This window comes from Schistocerca serialis, chromosome 5 (genome assembly GCF_023864345.2).
Source record: "Schistocerca serialis cubense isolate TAMUIC-IGC-003099 chromosome 5, iqSchSeri2.2, whole genome shotgun sequence".
Classification (NCBI taxonomy): domain Eukaryota; kingdom Metazoa; phylum Arthropoda; class Insecta; order Orthoptera; family Acrididae; genus Schistocerca; species Schistocerca serialis.
The window spans coordinates 418,371,761-418,392,100 of NC_064642.1; positions in this window are offsets into that span (position 1 = coordinate 418,371,761).

Genomic DNA, 20,340 nt, shown 5'->3' on the forward strand with positions numbered 1-20,340 from the left:
CTCGATTGAAAAAGAGAAAGAAAAGAGGAGGGCGCATTCTTATATAGAACAAAATTCTGGGTGTGCATATTCACTGACGTGCAGTGCAGTTCACTGACTCAGTGGTTAAATTATATCTTTAAACCTTAATATTCTGATAGAAAAAGAAAATAGTGTGTTATTACTTCACAGGCAGGATACAACATTGTATCGCCCCCCGGACGGGAATTTAAAAACTATTCACAACATTTTTGAAATTAGCGTCTATTTTTGTAATAATAAATTCTCTGATTAGTCATAGACAGGTATCAGTTATTCCAATTGATCATAGGGTTTACATTCCCTTCACAATGGCTTTCTATCACTGACATGTGCACCATCACAGTTTGACTATGTTAAATTTCGATGGGCACACCCATTCAGCAGTGGAGTGTCCGGAAAAAACAAAACCATTAAAAAAAAAAAAGAACGCCCTCATGAGCCGAGGGTTGCGCATGTCTACTGGTTATATTACAATCAGATCTTTATGATATTTCAAATAATTGTTAGACATTGCCTAATTATTGATGTTTTCAATAAAATTTCTTTTAAATTGGCATTCACTAATTTTTAGTTTGCACTATTTGGAAGTTATGCTTTCGTAGAATATTACCAGGTAATAAATATTTAACATCAATTCATTGAACTAGTGTTCGACCATGTTGATGCCTTATGAATACTTAAATATTTCAACTTAAATCTCAGTTAATGGCATTATCATAGAACAACAAATATACTTTTTGTTATTTACGTCATATTAGCATGGAAAAGGATTTTCCTCTGGATTATGATTACACAATACATCATAAATTGGAAAAAGGTAAGATCTTAAATATTTTACAATATGGTTGCATAAAAATTTGTGTTACTGTGAATTAACCAGTTATTAAAATGATTTACTTTAAAATGTTACTGTGTGGGTAGTGTATTATTGTGGGTATTTTATTTCTCATAATAGCTTTCTATTTAAATCTTCGTGTGGTGAAATGCTGAGTGACTTGACTGAAGCGTTGGTTGAGGTGAGGAAAAAAAATTTCGTCGGAATAGCACGGCGGCCAGATGGACCTGCTGTGATTCACCGACGGCTGCTGGCTGCAATTTTCATTCTTCCCTCCTATCGGACAGGGGCACTTGCATTTCTCTGGATCGCGGCCCGTTATGAATGGAGGTAGCTCAGTGTAGGTGGTCATAAAAAAACCAAGTACATGTTGTAATAGTTGTATTTGTAGATGCTAGCTCATCGTTAATGAGGAAGTATTGAATAGGATTGGGGAGAAGAGAAGTTTGTGGCGCAACTTGACCAAAAGAAGGGATCGGTTGGTAGGACATGTTCTGAGGCATCAAGGGATCACCAATTTAGTATTGGAGGGCAGCGTGGAGGGTAAAAATCGTAGAGGGAGACCAAGAGATGAATACACTAAGCAGATTCAGAAGGATGTAGGTTGCAGTAGGTACTGGGAGATGAAAAAGCTTGCACAGGATAGAGTAGCATGGAGAGCTGCATCAAACCAGTCTCAGGACTGAAGACCACAACAACAACAGCTTATCGCCCTGCAAGGTAAGTTGTTTTATTAGGCAGCTGCCGAGTCCAGAATCTTGCCGTTCTTCTATAATACTTCACTGAAGGTGGAGCGCGCTTAATAGCCATTGCATGCAAAGTCTGTCTACAGGCAGTTCGGCAAAGATTAGCTGGCTTCGCACAGCGCTGCGTAAACTTTTTCAACAATGGTTCAGACGATGCTAGTGGCGGTTGGCGAGGAAACGTTCATGCCAATGCAAGAACGTTATCTCAATGTTCCGACACCACATACGAAACATAGTCTTTAACAAGTCGATCAGATTTTCAGTCCCTGGGCCGATTCTGTCATATTGATCACACTTGTTTTCGGTTTTGATTGCAGTAAAGCACACTGCAGTAAAGCAACACTGTTCAGTGAAAAATACCATGGCGCTTTATTTTACAAGTCTCAGCCAACATATTCGCCATGGACAAGTTTCATGGTCACAATATCTAAGCATTCTTTGAAACACAGTCCTGTGAAAGTTCGTTGCTGTGTACATTTATTTATAGTCCCATTTGAGGTCCATGTACTGAATTTCACAGTAACAGACACTCACCAGAAGATCATCATTACAGTCCATACAGAATTACAACGAAATTAGAAGCATAAACTACTCAAAATTCAGTTACTCGTAACCATTTACATATTCACACGAAAGAAAACATAACTTCCTTTCTCATTCAAATAATACTCGTTGCTCGGCCATGTAGAGAAAATCTAGCGATTTTGCATCCTACTCACGAATTTAAAATTGCAAGGAATTTAGCCAAAAGGCTACCATGTATACATCAGAAGGATGTATAATCTAATGGTTACATACACAGTCTAGAGACTGTGTATCTTAGGTTTTTATATACATACATTGCAAATAACACATTAGCACAAAAATCGAAATTATTTCATAAATCATCGAAAAAATGGAATTTACTATTCATCAAGCGATTCAAAGTTTGAGTTTACTCATTGACTTCATAAAGAAAGTCCAAAAGGTTTTTTTCTGATTTATTTATGACATGACTAGTTATCCATATCCATTGAAGCAATAAATAACGTTTGACAAAGTTCTGTTTGAAAAATTATACTTGATTATTGAATGAAGTTATCTACTTGACTAATTCAGAAGGAAAAACTTATAAGCTAAATACTGAGAGAAAAAAAATCCACGTTTGTTATACATACATCGTGAAATCTACAGGGTGATCCATTGATCGTGACCAGGCCAAATATCTCACGAAATAAGCGTCAAACGAAAAAACTACAAAGAATGAAACTTGTCTAGCTTGAAGAGGGAAACCAGATGGCGCTATGGTTGGCCCGCCAGATGGCGCTACCATAGGTCAGACGGATATCAACTGCGCTTTTTTAAATAGGAACTCCCATTTTTATTGCATATTCGTGTAGTATGTAAAGAAATATGAATGTTTTAGTTGGACCACTTTTTTCGCTTTGTGATAGATGGCGCTGTAATAGTCACAAACATATGGCTCACAATTTTAGACAAACGGTTGGTAACAGGTAGGTTTTTTAAATTAAAATACAGAACGTAGGTACGTTTGAACATTTTGCTGTTACAGTGTGATTACCTGTAAATACTACATTCATGCAATAAATGCTCAAAATGATGTCCGTCAACCTCAATGCATTTGGCAATACGTGTAATGACATTCCTCTCAACATAAGTAGTTCGCCTTCCTTAATGTTCGCACATGCATTGACAATGCGCTGACGCATGTTGTCAGGCGTTGTCAACTTTCCCCACAGAAAGAAATCCGGGGACGTCAGACCCAGTGAACGTGCGGGCCTGGTATGGTGCTTCGATGACCAATCCACTTGTCATGAAATATGCTATTCAATACCGCTTCAACCGCATGCGAGCTATGTGCCGGGTATCCATCATGTTGGAAGTATGGTACATCGCCATTCTGTCATGCAGTGAAACATCTTGTAGTATCATCGGTAGAACGTTATGTAGGAAATCAGCATACATTGCACCATTTAGATTGCCATCGATAAAATGGGGACCAATTATCCTTCCTTCCGTAATGCCGCACCATACGTTGACCCGCCAAGGTCGCTGATGTTCCACATGACACAGCCATCTTGGATTTTCCGTTGCCCAATAGTGCATATTATGCCGATTTACGTTACCGTTGTTGGTGAATGACGCTTCATCGCTAAATAGAACGCGTGCAAAAAATCTGTCACCGTCCCATAATTTCTCTTGTGCCCAGTGGCAGAACTGTACACGACGTTCAAAGTCGTTGCCATGCAATTCCTGGTGCATAGAAATATAGTACGGGTGCAATCGATGGTGATGTAGCATTCTCAACACCACCATGTTTGAGATTCCCGATTCTCGCGCAATTTGTCTGCTACTGTGTGCGGATTAGCCGCGACAGCAGCTAAAACACATGCTTGGGCATCATCATTTGTTGCAGGTCGTGGTTGACGTTTCACATATGGTTGTTTTTGTAAGTTTCTCAAAGTTTAACTAATTTTATCTTCATGAGATACCCTTGGATGGTGAACTACTGGTAAAGGTTTTATCCAGTTCTCATCTGGAGGTTCAGCAAGCATTAATTCATGTGGCGTAAAATGTGTCAATGAGTGTGGTATGTGTTATTATATATTTACTCAAAGGGTTTTACGTAATCTATTCATTTTGGCTATTGATGTGAGATGTAGGTTCTTATCTATCTGTGAAATTCTCGGAAAATTCGTTCTACTGGTTTTGATTGTGAGTGGTAAAAGGATATATGAGACTATGGTTATTTCCGTTTTCCTATAAGAAATTTTTCCAGTAGAATGACATAAAATATGTGGTATTATCAGAAACTATGGTGTTGGGTTTGCCAACATTGAGAATGTAATCATTTGCTATTTTTTTGCTGATCATCTTTGAGGCTGAAGTTCTAACAGGATACAATTTTAAATATTTCAAAAAAATATATATAAAGCAATAAGATACTTAACACCTCCTCTACCAGTAGATAGAGGGCCTGTAACATCCAGTGAGACGGTTTGTAATGGTTTAGTTGGTAGGATGGGTTGCAATAACATCTGATTGCTAATGTTGCTTGGTTTGCACTTTTGACATGTTTTACCTTTTTTTTCAAAACATCCAAGGCAACATGATGTAAATTTGGGTAATAACAATAAATTTGGAGCTTCCTGGCACACTTTTCGGTTCCATACTGTCGCCAGGTGCTGTGAGTATACCAAATTAGATCTACTATATGACTGTCTGGTATACAGATACACCAGTTATTACAATTTTCATAATTGCAGTGATAAAGTAAGTCATTTTGTACAGAGAAGTGGTTATTAAAACCATAATTTGGAGTTTGTTGAAAAGTTCGCTATATCTCTCACCACTGGGGGTCGGAATCCTGTAACGTGCTTATATTTTTACAGAGATGGAGAAACCAGTTGTGATAATGTTTTGCATCTAATTTTTAAGATTCTAAATTCCTCAGCTCTTTCAATCCAGTTGGAAAATTCATTGAGGCCTTCTGGGAGTCTTGACAAAGCATCTTCAATCACATTGTCGTTGCCTTTAACATGCATTATTTCCAAACGATACCCACTGGGTGAGTCGTGCATGTAAAGGGGGCCTGATGGTTGCAATATATTCGTATACATTTCCCGTATACGTAATAGTGAAACTTCTTTAAGGCCCATACAACAGCAAGAGTCTCAAGTTCAGTTACCATATATGCCCTTTCGCATGCTGACAAAGTTCTGCTCGCAAATGCATTTTTTTAAATATCGGTCTTTTCTTCAGTTTTAGCGGTTTGGAACAGACGCCCCCAAAAGAAGTGTCAGTTGCAATGCAAAAATCCTGAAGCGTGTCTGGATGATACAATAACCTTGCATTTATAACTGCTGATTTTATCTTGTCGAATGTAGTTTGACATTGATCCTTCCAGATCCAAGCGTTCTTCCATAGAAGTGATAAAAGATTTTCATCGTTCAATAATTGATCGGATATGAAATCTCGGAAAGATGAAGCGGCTCCGAGAAAAGACTTAAGCTGTTTTTTCGTTGTTGGTACAGAGATGTCTTCAATGGCATCTAATTTTCCTGGCTCAGGTATGATTCCTTTGGACGAGATAATGTGCCCAAGAAATTTTATCTCCACGACTTTCCAAATTTGGATTTTCCTAGGTTGGCAGTTATTCCTGCTTCGTTGAATTTTCGGAAAATTGTCTTCAGTATCTCAACATGTTCATCCCACGTAGCTATTAACAAATCGTCTACATATGCTGTGACTTTGTCGAGTAGGGAGGGGCCCAGAACCTTGTCTAACGCTGCAATGAAAACTCCCGTTCAACCGACGTTCAAACCAAAGGGCAGAACGTGGAATTGATAACTGCGTCCGGCAAAAATGAATGCTGTTTATTTTCTTGACTTTTCACCCAATAGGATTTGCCAGTACGATATGGGATGTCAAGGCTTGAGAGGAAATAAACGCCATCAAAAGTTGCAAAAGTTCTTCTAAGTTTGAAGCCATTTTGACCAGTTTTCGACCGTGACTGTTTCAAGAAGTATGTAAAGTTTTTTTTTTAATTACCGCTGACTGGTAAAGGTAATTTTTTTAAAAAAAAACCTTTACATATATCTTCTAAATTTTCCAGTCTAGTTTGGACTAGTATGATAATTTTGTTTATGTTCTGGACATCAAGCACTAACATTACCTTGCCCCCCAGTTTGATACCGTTAAAAGGGGACTAGATTATAGGGAGTCTGATGGTTCCATTATTCCCCAGTCTAACATCTTACGTATTTCCGTCTTTATAGCTTCCTTTTTACTCCATGACACGGCATATGATGTCCTACAAAAAGTTTCGTGTGGGGCAACCTCCTTATTATACACAAAATCCTTTATGATGCCAGGTTTATTTGCATATAATTTTCAATGAGATATGCGAGTCCTTCCTTTTGTGTTTGGTTCAGATAGGTCGACTCTGATACTTTTGCTGCAATTGATGCTGAATTGTTAAGTACTGCTGCCTTATTATCTTCTGAGTGCAGAAATTCTGACATCTCGAAATCCTTAGAAATTTGGAGTATTCTTGGGCCTCCCAATTTAACAACAACGTTACGACAGTATCTGTTATGTGCATTTGGAGTCCTAATTAACCGTAGTGCAATTATTTTGCCTTTGTTTGTAACCGCGCATTTTCCCGCAGGTAGATCAATCATTGCATTTCTACCGCGTAGAAAATCCCAATTCCAGGATGCAAGGAACCGATAAATTTTTAATTAGTAAGAAGTGGTACGTAAGTTGTTCGTCTTCTACATAGAGATCGGCCTGCAGATGTTGCTTAATGCGCCCGAAACTCGGCAATTTTGCACGGGTAATATAGGTAATCTCTTTATGCGGTTAATTTGGTCGAACAAGATCTGATTTGATACATTTGTAGTGGCACCAGTATCAGCGATTGCTTCCACACCAACACCATTCACAGTGACCATAATTGCAGCTTGCACCACGCATTCATCGACATTTTTACAGACATTGGGTTCTTCTAATAATTCGTCCCTGATGTCGGCGCCATCGCTGTAACGTAGTGCTTTCAGGTTGATTTTGGGGTTGCCTTCGCTTACAGATCCGACCGTACTCGGGAGGCCGTTCAGAACGGTTGCTGTTGGCCGGATTGTTCTGCGACTTCGCATACCCGCGCCGCAGTAGAACGACTACTGTCAATATGATTTTGACTGTTCGTGTTTGAAATGATGGCCGCAGCTTGCATTATATTCGGCGTCTGGTTACCGAACCTAAAATTGGTTGCTGGATTGACCATTGATTGCCGTTATTACTATTCGGATATTGGTTCTTGTGCCGTTCGTTTGTGTTTGACTGATTCGGAGGATTGTTGTTGTTACTCTGTTGATTTCCATTCCACCTTTTCCACGGTGCCTTTTTTCGTGGTTAGCGTCATTGTAATTATTTCCATCACCGAACTTGAGCTTATGATTCATACCGTTTCCCGAGTTACTGTCGCCATAATTCCTTTTAATGGCTACGTAACCGGTATTCGCGTCATTCGAAGCATGGTTTGGATTATTATTGTAACCAGGCACATTCGTTTTTTCGTACTGACCTTTTCTGAGCTGATTACGTTTACTCTGTTCATTACTACTCGGATTATCAACACTGTGACAGTTGTTGCAGTTATTTGTGAATGCTTGCTAGGACTTCGCGTTCATCTTGGATTAGGTCTAAAGAGTCGATCACCGAAAGGAAATGCTCCAAATCTCCATCTGGTACATTTATTAACTTCTCCCTAAGGTTGATCGGTAATTTCGGCTTTAATATGGGTAGTACTTATTTGTGTGAGATAGGGTCAGACCAGTATCTCGTTTTCGCAATGTATCTTTCAAAATACTTGCGCAAGCTCCCTGTTTTCGGATTGTACAGTTCCGGGGTGTAAACTTATTTCTTGAATTCCTGTGGACCAATATTTTGCAAGGAAAGCTGTCTCAAATTCAGCGAGCGTATTGCGTAGTTCGGCGGTTTCGCTGGCCCATAGTGCCGCGTCACCGGTGGTGATGTGTGACATCACGAACTGAATTTTTTGATATTCAGGCCAGTATCTGGGTAAGACATTCCTGAATGCGTGTATAAATACAATTGTATGAATAGAATTCTTTTCCTCTGCAAATGTTTGAAGTTGGCTTGAGTAGACTTTGCTCAATGTTCGCTGAATTCATTATAAGTTCGTATTCGTAATTACATTTTGCTGGCGATAAGTCGTGTGGAAAACACTTTCATTCCCGAATGTCGTCTTTTGTGCATTGTCGTCGTTCGACGGTTGCATAGGAAAATTCATTTACGTTCTGCTGTCCTTCGAAACGGCTTCCTCTAAATTTCGGACGCGAGCGTTCATTTCCCGCCTCCACATAGACATTTCTTCGTTTGCTTCTTTTCGTTCGCCGCGCGCATTATGCGCGGCGCCTGAATTCGCTTGTACGGCACAACATATTTCTTCCCGCACGCGCTGCACAGCTTTGTCGACGGTAACATTTATTTTTTGCACCAAGTTCCGTTTCTTTAGTGGTTATCCAATTGGATATTCCAATAATTATTTGTCTTTTGTGAGATTCTTGCTATTCATCCAAAATCTCTTAGTTATTTATTTTGAGATTCGTAACGGCAGATGTTAAGTCTTCCACATCCAACTTTATTACGGAATGCAAAGTTCTTAGGTTTCAACTTCACTGTCCAGTTTATTGACTTGGCTCAAAATTGGTGCATACGCTTGCTTCATATTCATTATCTCGGACTTGATGTTGGCTAATTCGGTTTTTATTTCATTTTTTAATTCTTTCTCTTTTTCCCGCTGATCTCATTCGCGTTCGCGTAATTCCAACTTTTTCAGGAAACCAGTAAGTGGGTCAAGCGCAATACTGTTTTGCGTCGTCCCATTAAATTGATCCGTACCCGCTGCAGTTTCATTACTTGTAGTGGTCGGACGACCATATCTACATCTACATTTATACTCTGCAAGCCACATAATGGTGTGTGGCGGAGGGAACTTTACGTGCCACTATCATTACCTCCCTTTCCTGCCGGAAAGCCTCCGGGCGCGCTCGAATGATCTCTTAATTTTACATTCGTGATCTCCTCGGAAGGTATAGCCTAAGTAGGGGGAAGCAATATATTCGATACTTCATTATTTAGTGCGATCTCCGAATTCGCAGTGGACATGTTAAAGTCCGGGGTTTGATTTTATAACTCATCTACAGTGAAATCTATGTGTGATTCGTTTAGATTTACCGCTTCATTTTCTAAATCTTATGGTGGAGCCATGGTTTCAATTGGTAAATTCTCATTTTTTACCGACTTTGATCATAATATGAAATTCCGAAAAATTGGGAAAAATTCGTCACACGAATGTTAATATTTAACAGTAAACACATATATAAATAATGTTAATAGAATAAATAATTTTCATGACTACGATGCTCTTCTATCAACGTGCGAGCAAATCGGCTATTTTATGTTCTGTACCTTCAAACGAAAACCAATCTTATGTCGATTTCTGAAAAATTGGATATTTCTTAATACACCCTTCCAAAATCACTGAGCTAAACTACAACTAACTACGATTTTACTTTTTGTAGAGAATCAAAGGAAAAAATGCTATAGAAGAAAGTTAGGATCTTGACAGAGCAAAAAATTCATTTGAATGAATTTTTGCCTTAGAGATGTACAATTTGTTGTAAACAGGATAGGTTGACCTTCATCCACATAGTGGTACAGTACATCGGATGGGTATATGAAATACAAATTTTACATTAGAAATTGGATTTTTTTTTTTTTTTTTTTTTTACATACACCTATTCTTACGTTGCGGCCACTCGTTTTGAGCGCCAAATATACTGAATCTTTTTGACTATGGTATATTTTATAAATATGGTGGAATATCATTATGGAATTGTGGAAATTTATGCGCCAGCTAGCGTAAATTACGACGGATGTCACCTAACCTTATAGTACATTCCTATATTGGCAATAGTTCAGTAATTGAATGACTGTTAAGCAAAATTTCTTCATACTTAATGCATCCCAATTAAATTTTCTGTTCTACTATTATTTAAATATACGCATGAGACTAGTTACCTTTAATACTTAAATATTCCCACACAACTACTAGTACGTGGAATAATTTGAGATATCACTTCTTATCCTTAATTAAAAGTAAATGAATTAGACACTTCACACACACGCCACTTTTTTGACTTTATAATAAAACTTACTTTTATCAGAATATGCACACAATACTATTAAAAGCACAATACTATCACTTCACTTCTTAATTTATTTTACTCTTTTTGTCTTTTTTGCTTGAAGTGAATTTCAGTAGGCAAGCAGCGTGTGTTTTTTGTCGTCTCAGCGAAATTTCTAACTGTCTTCTCGCCTCGCGATAAATTGACAATAATTTTATTTAATCTCGTGAGTATCGCGTTGGCACCGTAATAAAAACATGTAGTAAAGAAATATCTATAACATTTATAAATTGGAAATTTGGGACTGCTGTTACGAAATGGAAGCAGAAACGTTAAATTAAACAATTATTATTTAAGGAAGTAAATAATTTGTACAGAAATCTAACATTTTGTGAATAATTCTCACAGTTTTGAACATAACAAAGAATTGTGCCGTATTTCGGCGAAATACTTGGAAATTGCGATAATCTTAGCTCAACTCTGGAGCGAAAGAATAAAGCATTCATCACAAGGTCATATTAGTACTCGCAATAATAATAGAATGATTAAATAAATTCCTAGCAGCAATACAAGTTTAGTTCATTCGAACAAAATGGAAGAAAATACGAGTGTGATAGCGTAAGATGCTGTCGGAAAGGCGCTCGATGAAAGGAGAGAAAGAAAAGACGAGGGCAAATTCCTATATAGAACAAAATACAGATGATAATGAAACGCCGCCCTCATTATTCTGGGCGTACATATTCGCTGACTTGCAGCGCAGTTCATTGACTCAGTGTTTAAATTATATTTTTAAACCTTAATATTCCTATAGAAAGAGAAAATAGTATGTTATTACGTCGTGGGCAGGGCACAATATTATTAGTTATTCACTGCATCCAGAGTGTTTTCTCCTGGTTGAAATCCATACTGGTTACTTATAATAATATCATTTTTTGCAATAAAGGGTTTGATCTACAGGTACTTTCTCTAACACTTCTTGCAGGACTGGAAGAATAGAAATAGCCCGGTAGTTTCCCAGTCTTCCCACGACCCTTTGCTGAACAGAGGTCTGACTTAGCACGCTTCAAAACATAGGGAAAACACACCTGTTCAAAAGACAGGTCGAATATTTTAGTTAGGGGAGGTGATATTATGTCACACACTGTTTTAATCACTTAAGGGGGTATCCCATCCCACCAAGTAGAGTTTTTATTTTTTAATGATAATATGACATTTTCCACACCCTTTATTTCGACTTTTTTTAAAATCCGTAGGATACTCTGCTACATTAAATCTGATTTTGCCACATTTATGAAGAATTCATTTAAACACACTGATATTTGAGCCGGATTTACAATAAAGCTATCATCTACTTTAATCCTAGATATTTCATTACTACTAACTCTAACACTTGACTCTGATCTGACAACAGGCCACATTGCTTTTGTTTTACTTTTATGTTGTACAATGAACTTCTTGTTCACCATTTGTTTGGCTGCCTTCACAACTTTTTCAAATATAGCTTTATAACGACAAAAATACTGAGTGAAAAGTCTGTTTTTATTATATTTCAGTTCATTGTGAAGTTTTCTCTTCCTGGTACTAGAAATTTTTATACCATCGGTCATCCATGTAAGTTATGTAGCATGTTGTTCTACGTGGAAAAGTTTCATTAAATATTTCTAGAAAGCTACTTAAAAATTGTCACAGTTAATATTACTCGAAATACAACTGTTGTAAGGCCATTTAATCTCTCTTAACTTATTTATAAATGAAACTGAATTTTTTTCGTGGACGTTCATTTGCTGGTTTTTGTTTCATGAAATTTCTTGTTTAATTTTTGGCAGTTCAGTGAATAATGCAGAGTAGTCAGAGATTCCTAAACCAATGCAAAATTTATAAACATCTATAATTATCAATACAGGTAGCTGACTTTGCATTTACTCTAGTAGGTTGCATGAAGTTTATTTTGAAGACAAAGTTTTTTATTATGTCAGTCAATTTGGACACGTCATTGCTTTCTACTCTGACATTAATATTGAAGTCAGCAACTATTACTGTCTTTTTCCTTTTTTCTTTACTGAGTTTTTCAAGCAGGCAATGAAATTTTACCACAAAGGCTTCAACTGTAGCTTTCTCTGGTACTCTATAAATAGAAACTACCGTACTACAACATTTAGGCCCCATAACTCGATACAGCAGCTTTCAAATATACACTCTTCATTCAAAAGATTAAAATCATTTCTTATTTCATATTTTGTATCAGAATGAGCGAATAAGCTAGAGCCTCCATGTGATTTTTCTCATCCATGAAAGCTGTTGGCTAACACGAAATTTTCAATTTTACTAAGAATTTTAATATTGTCAGATGTAAGCCAATGTTCATTGAGGCAAATAACTTTGATATTTCTACATTCAGACAGAATAGTTTGTAATTTGTCCACTTTATGACATTTGTTTGAGAAGTCAGCACTTGGACCATTTATATTCAAGTGCATTATGTAGGGATATTGTTATGTACTTATGGTCTCAAGGATACTCATTCTTGGGTACCGTTTCAATTATGTCATTGTTGTTACCAAACACTGTTTCTCATCCCCATCATTTCTTGTAAGTTTCCCTTATTTTTCAGAATTTTACATGTATCAGTGAACATTTTACTAAAAATTTTGGATCCTAACCTATTTAAATGCAGACTGTCTTTACCCGAACATTTATTGCTTAAGAATTCATTCAGATTTATATGTGCTTTATGAACATAATTGTCAGAGAATCATAAAAATGAGAGATGTTATTTTTGAGAAGATATTTCTACACCAGGGTGTACAGAGTTGCTAGTACCACAGACCACAAACTCCTTATTGTGACTATGTAAGGTCAGCTAGTTCAGAAATATTTTGCTGTGAGACAAGTTATTATTCTGAAGTAACATACCCTTGCCCCAATGTCAATTACACTGGGCTCCATTTACGGGAAGCAATGAAAGATTACTAAAAAAAAAAAGGAAAAAAATTATAGAAAAATTATAAGAACTGATGGTGAGGTGTGGGCCACCATCAGATTGAGGGAATAGGATATAGTTGTAGGTAAACAACTAAAATTCTCTCAGATACAGATTTATTAGTACTTCGCTTCTACACAGATACAAGTCCGGAGGCTAACTGCCGTTAGCGGCCAACATCCTCCCTAAAGCCCTCTCCTCAAAGATAGCACACTTATACACTGAACAAATATCGATATTTATGGCGCTCTACGCCACATAGCCCACCCACCCTCTCCCCCCGCGTAGTATGGAATACGTCCCTGTGAGTAGGGGGGGGGGGGGGGTGAGAAGTTAGGAAGGTAACGTCCAGTTGCACAGTTCTTCCGCATCAGACGGAGACCGGGGGGTGAAACCTGGTACATCGACAGCGAAGTCAGCAAGCGAAGCCGGCGCCTGTAGACGACGTCCCGTCCTGGAGTGGAGGTGTAGCACTTCGTCAGCAGACAGGCGGAGAATCACCTTGCCAGAAGGCCTAACAAAGGCACGTAAGTTGTCACATGCAGCACTTGTGCTCAATTTAAAGCAGCGCACCACATGAGTTTCTGCTCGTCCTCCCTCAACTTTGTCACACGTGAGTACCACACACACACTGTATCGCCATCTACGACAACAGATAATTTAGTATGTCATCAGGATGTATATGTGTTGTGAATTCTTGGGTGGCACCTGTACGAGCAATGGTAGGGAGGCAGGGAGGTGTGGGAAAGCCATGGCAGGGGGAAGCATCTGCGAAGAGGGGGGTAGCAGGTGCACTAGACTGCGCAGGCGACAACCTCGGGCGATCAGCTGACGGACGAGGGAGCATGACCGAAGGCAACAAGGAGACAGCGTGGATTGAACGGCATGACAAAGAGCTGTCACATGAAGGTGGTAACACAATGGTAGAATCCGAGTGGTTGGCAGTTCGACTGTGAGGGCTGTGAGGAGTGAAATATCGAAAAGATTGGCCACTTGAATTAGATGAACGCGGAGAAGAACCAGTGCGCGGCAGAGAAGCATGCTGTGGAGAATCAACACCCGAATGTATGGTATGAGAAGATGGATGGACGCTCGAAGCAGGAGTGGGAGAAATAGGGGCAGAATCAGGGAGGTTCACCTGAGGCTCAATTAAAGCTGATTTCACTCGGTTGAGTGAGACCGTGGTTACAGAGTCTTTTATGAGGAGATCCATGTTATTCTCGGAGCGTTTGATGACCTTGTAAGGACCTATGTAGGGCAACTGAAGTGGGTCTTTGATTGAGTCATCTCTGAGAAACACGTACTCACAAGAGTCTATCGTGCTTGATACATACATGCACGGAGGTGTATGAGTAGCCGGAGGTGGCGGCAGAATTTTGCTGCAGTGCAAGCGCACTCGCTCAAGAAGTGAAGGGAGTTCAGAGGGCTGTGGAAGTGGGGTGGGAGTGACTAATTCTCCAGGCAAAACCAGAGGTTGGCCATACACAAACTCGGCTACGGAACCCTTGAGGTCTTCCTTGAAAGTCACACGGAGGCCAAGAAGCACGAATGGCAGTGCTTCTGTCCATAGTGAGTCATGGCAACGCAAGGCAGACTTTAAGGTGGGATGCCATTGCTCAACAAGCCCATTGCTTTGGGGGTGGTATGCGAAGTATGCTTTTTGACAATACCACACATTTTACATAAGTCGGAGAAAACTGTAGACTCGAATTGTCGTCCTTGGTCAGTGATGAGGTAAACAGGTGAGCCAATTCTAGAGATCGACAAATCTAAGAATGCTCAACTTACTGTCTCAGAGGTAACATTCAGAATAGGCACAGCCTCAGCCCACTGAGTCATCCTGTCAATAGCTGTAAACAAGTAACAGAAACCCTCGGAGGGGGGCAAAGGGCCTACGAGGTCCACAAGAACATGGTGAAACCGGCCTGGCGGTTGGGCAAAACAGCCAACGGGTGGGGAAGTGTGCCTGAAAACTTTGTTCTGTTGACACAACATGCATGCCCTGGCCCAAGACTGACAGTCACGGCGCATGTCTCTCCAGACAAACCGTTCAGATACCAGACGGGTAGAAGCTTTGACACCGGGGCGTGCTAATGCGTGTAATTTGTCAAAGACCTGGCGTTGAAGGGGCTTAGGAATGAATGGCCACAATGTACCAGTCGATTCATCACACCACAGTAAGTCAGATATGCCAGGGAAAGTAGAGCGTACCGGTTGGAGAGAGGAGCTGTGGTCCGAAATTAACTGCATGGTATCGGGGTCTGCCGATTGCAACCGAGGTAGGTCCGTTAGGTCAATTAAGGTTGTGACAGCACCAACGAGTGAGAGAAAATCAGCAACCACATTGTCCGCTCCTCAGATGTAGCGAATGTCATTTGTAAATTGCAAGATGTAATCGATGTGACGAAAGCGTCGTGGGGCGGATCAGCCGCAGGATTGATTATGGCAGGAACCAACGGCTTGTGATCAGTGAGCCCACAGAAATCTCGTCCCTCAACATCAGTTCTGAAGTGTCTTCTGGCCTCGTAAACTGCAGGTAATTCTCTGTTGAAAGCTGAGTATTTCTTCTGTGCGTTGTTTAGCTTTTTTGAGAAAAACTGCAGGGGGGTTGTAGCATCATTGTATGTCTGACTCAGTACTGCACCGACAGCATTGTCACTAGTGTCAGTAGTGATAAACATTGTGGCATCCACATGTGGATGAGCAATAGTGGCAGCGGAGGCCAACAGCTGCTTGAGTTCATTAAATGCCGTGTCCATGTCTGGTGTCCATGGGACCTGGCGGGTGCCAGGAGTTTGTGGGCCAGCGAGAGCATCTGTGAGGGAAGCCTGTGCAGCAGAAGCGGCTGGCAAATTTTATGGTAATAATTAACTGTTCCGATGAACCTGCGTAATTCCCTATAGGTCTGGGGGCATAGCATCTCGAGAACAGGCTTGATCTTGTCCTGTGGTGGTGTCAGACCATCCGACGACACAACATAACTTAGGAATGTGAGGGATGACTGGTGCAATTGAGTCTTTTTATTGTTTAGTTCAATACCAGTGGCTGCTAAAATATCTTTCATGACTTGAACACACTCCTCACTCTGTTCCAAAGTAGAAGCAAAAACCAATATGTCATCCATGTATACGAAACAAAAGTCTAGATGGGATAAAGTTTGATTGATGAAACGCTACCATGTTTAGGGGGCGTTTTTCAACCCAAACAACATAAATTTGTATTGAAACAGCCCGAAGGGAGGGGTTATGACAATCTTTTCAATATCCTCTGGAGCCATAGGAATCATGAAATGCGTGCTTACAGTCCAAAACAGAGAAGTACTTTGCACCTGAGAGTGCATGATTAAAGTCCACAATGTGTGGGACCAGGTATTTATCAATGATGGTGCGGGGATTTAAACACCTATAGTCTCCGACCATATGCCAAGTACCGTCTTTCTTTTGGTCAAACAGGATAGGACTAGCCCAGCAACCAGAAGAAGGTTCAATTATTCCCTTTTATAATAGATCATCTAATTGTTCTTTTGCAATTTTCATAAATTCCGGCTTGAGGCGGTGTGGGTGTTGCAATATGGGCGGCCCATCGGTTAGACGTAACCGATGAACTGTGCCATTAGTGACTACTGCAATACATGGCACGGCACAACAGTCACATGTCCGTGAAGTGGAGCAGGTGGTGGCGGACGGGCAAAGCTGTGGCGCTGAGGGTACAGAAGTACAGGTGTGCCAACCGCTTGTAGGCTGCATAAAGGCCGCACACGTGTTAACATGGGTGAGGTTGGTACACTGATTCTTGGTAGTTGGCCGTGCCGCTACGAGTGCTGTAGGCACGAGTGGGCGTGGCCGAACAGCAGATGGCCGTAGTTCATTGCCACGAGCTTGGGAAGTTAATTGTCCATTCGGAATGCAAGGAACATGAGCACTCGGGCATACACTGACATTACAAGAGGGGGTGCTGACACAGTTTACAGAGTTCACAACATTGTTGTTAACGTGCACGGGCACGGGAACACCAGATTGGCACGGACTGACCTTGTCTGTAGCTGACGAGTCGTCTGCTTGTAGCGTTGCGAGGCATTGTTGTGTGGAGGCCAACTCGTGGTGTATGTTGCGGAGGTGCAGCAGCATTTCCATACGTTCCATCCGTAACTTCGAAGACTTGGCGCACTCCACTAGCCACTTGTTTGTCCAAGATTGCAGCTCCAAGGATAGGTTTAAACACTTCTTAGCACAGCACACATGTTTGGTGTTAGCCGAACTGTCACTCGGCGGAGCGAAAGGAATATGTTTGTTTAGTGGGGGGTAAAACACAATTTTTTGCACAAAATCTAGTGACAACTGATAGTGTTTGAGGAAAACAATTCCGAGAATAGGTTCTTCAATTGTTGACACTAAAAACGTCCACTCCAGCTTGCACTCGGGCAAAAGTTTCACTGTATACAGAGTAGAACATGAACACTGTAGGGTAGACACGTTCATTGCACGAAGTACTGTTTTATGTGGTTGCACTTTATTGGTTGCTAGGCGAACCAGCAGCAAAGAGACATCTGAGCCAGTGTCTACCAGAAAATGTACACCTGATTGTAAATCGCGAACATAGACTTGACCACACTTACTGTTGTTGTCCGAAACAGAATGCAACGTTGGATGTTGCCCGTTGTTTACATCACAGGAGGTGGCACTGCAGCCTACCTGTGGTTGGAGTTTGGGTAAGAACACGCTGACTGGTATTTGCGAGCTTGCTCCCCGAATCTTGCGTGGAAGAAACAGTAATGTTGGGCGGGCCTGTGCTCCTGTGGGTAGTTGCTATGCGACGGAGTATGTGACCCAGAGTCTTCCACAGTGGCTGATGCACTGTCGTTGCGGGGAGTTGAAGATGCAGGCAGGGCGGCTAGTTTAACAAACTTGTTATTAGCAGCACCAGACAAGGGCATGGTGTCAGAAAGCTTCTTAGTGCAGTCACGTCCAGAATGCAGTGCACGGAGCTCACGTTGCCTGGCGGAGTATGCTCTGTCAGCGGCGAGTAAATGTTCATTTACTGGCCTATCTTCATACGCAGAGATTGCAGTCTGGACAGGCAAACGCAGCTTTTCTGTCCAGATTTCTGCGAGCATGTCATCAGGCATAACTTGCTCATCAACAAGAAGACGGATGCACGGCCGCAGCTGGGACGGAGACCTGTCACCGAGACGCTTTTCGTAGATGAGCTGTCGCACATTTTCTCTCCTGGTTTGTGAGACGCGCTCCAGTATTGTCTGTTTCGCCACAGCATACTTCCCTGCTAGTGGGGGTGCTTTGACCAGATCATAAATTAAATCGACGCGGTCGTGAAGATGGTTCATGAGGCAGCCAAAGCGTGCGTCGTTGTCCAAAGCACAGACATTGAATGTTTGCTCAACCAGGTTAAACCAGAACTCCGGGTGAGCGGGTTTGAAGTCTGGTAGTTTCGGCAGATTCGGCACACAGTCACTGTGGAGGTGCACTTATTTCTTTGGACGTAAGTAGAGCATGCAAAAGATAGCGGGTCCGAATTGTTGGCATCTCGTAATGCGGGTATCGCGAAATTCACTTGACGCCGGGAGGGGGGGGGGCGGGGGGGGGCTGAGAAGCGACGGACACTTGAACAGTGTGAGGATCATAGTCAAAATGTGCATTCTCATTGATGTGGTAGCTCGGAGAGAAGCCACAAGTACTTAAGTACGCCGGTGAATGTCCGTTATGCACACTGTATTCACTCGACCATGAGTGGTGGGGCTGGTTGTAGATGTCCGGGTAATTACTGTCCAGCACAGAATTGTTGACTTGATTAGAAGCAACACAAGGATCCCACACGTGTCCACTAGGATGCATACTCGGTGTGATACTTGCTGTTTGGTGAGCATTGAGCACCTGCTGACTAGCCGGCACGGAAGGATACACACGTGGTGGGAACTGATTCGAGTTTGAATTTACTATTGGATTTTCCAAAGTAGCAAAACTTCGCTCAATGCCACGAACTGTATTGAATTGTGTGTTCAACACAGGAGTAGGAATGTTCCGAACAACACTCTGTGGAGAACACGTGGAAAGGTCTAGGCTAACAAAGCCAGAGTCCGCAACCGTTGGCGGTTGGAAGAAACTGGTGGCACTCGATGAATTCCACTGCATGTTTGGGCTGAAGGATTCCAAAGAGTCTTGTGGCATGTCCACTACGACGGCAAGAGTGCTGGAGAGATATTGCTGAAATCCAGGTGGCGGTGAGTGCTGAAAGGCCATTGTCTGAAGCTGAACAACGGCCCTCATGATCGCGAAGAAACCCGACACGGTGGGTGCGTAAATAACCTTCGGGCGGTAACTCGGACATGTATTACACAAAAAACGGGGTCACCAGTGAGGGAATAGGATATAGTTGTAGGTAAACAACTAGAATTCTCTCAGATACAGATTTATTATCACTTCGCTTCTACACAGATACAAATCCGGAGGCTAACTGCCGTTAGTGGCCAACATCCTCCCCAAAGCCCTCTCCTCAAAGGTAGCACAATTATACACTGAACAAATATCAATATTTGTGGCGCTCTACGCCACAAGATCAGTGGTGGGCTGCGTGTGGCCCATGGGTCACCGTCTGTTCATCCCTGTTGTAAGTAATGTAAAGAAGAAACTGAGTCACAGAAACCAAGTCAATTGTTCATATCCCTGACAGAAAATAAGCAAAATGAAATAACAACAATCAAAATAGAAGAAATTGAACCTGAACCTGAGTCTATGACGTGATGAGTACTAGCCGCAATGAAGAATCAAGTCCAAACAATGCAAATAATGATAATGAACAACTGCAACAACTTGAGTCAATGTGAAAGCTATCAGGAATTCCAAAGCTTGATAATTTCACAATGTATTGTTTTAGTCCTTTCAGAACTGAATTTTTTCTGGGAGGAGAAACGTTTTTATTTATGTTACGATGCTCTTATGATTTTTTAAATAATTTAGAATCCAGATTTATACAAATATGTAAACCCATTTTTGAAATATACTTTATACACTTGGCTTCATTTTGTGAACA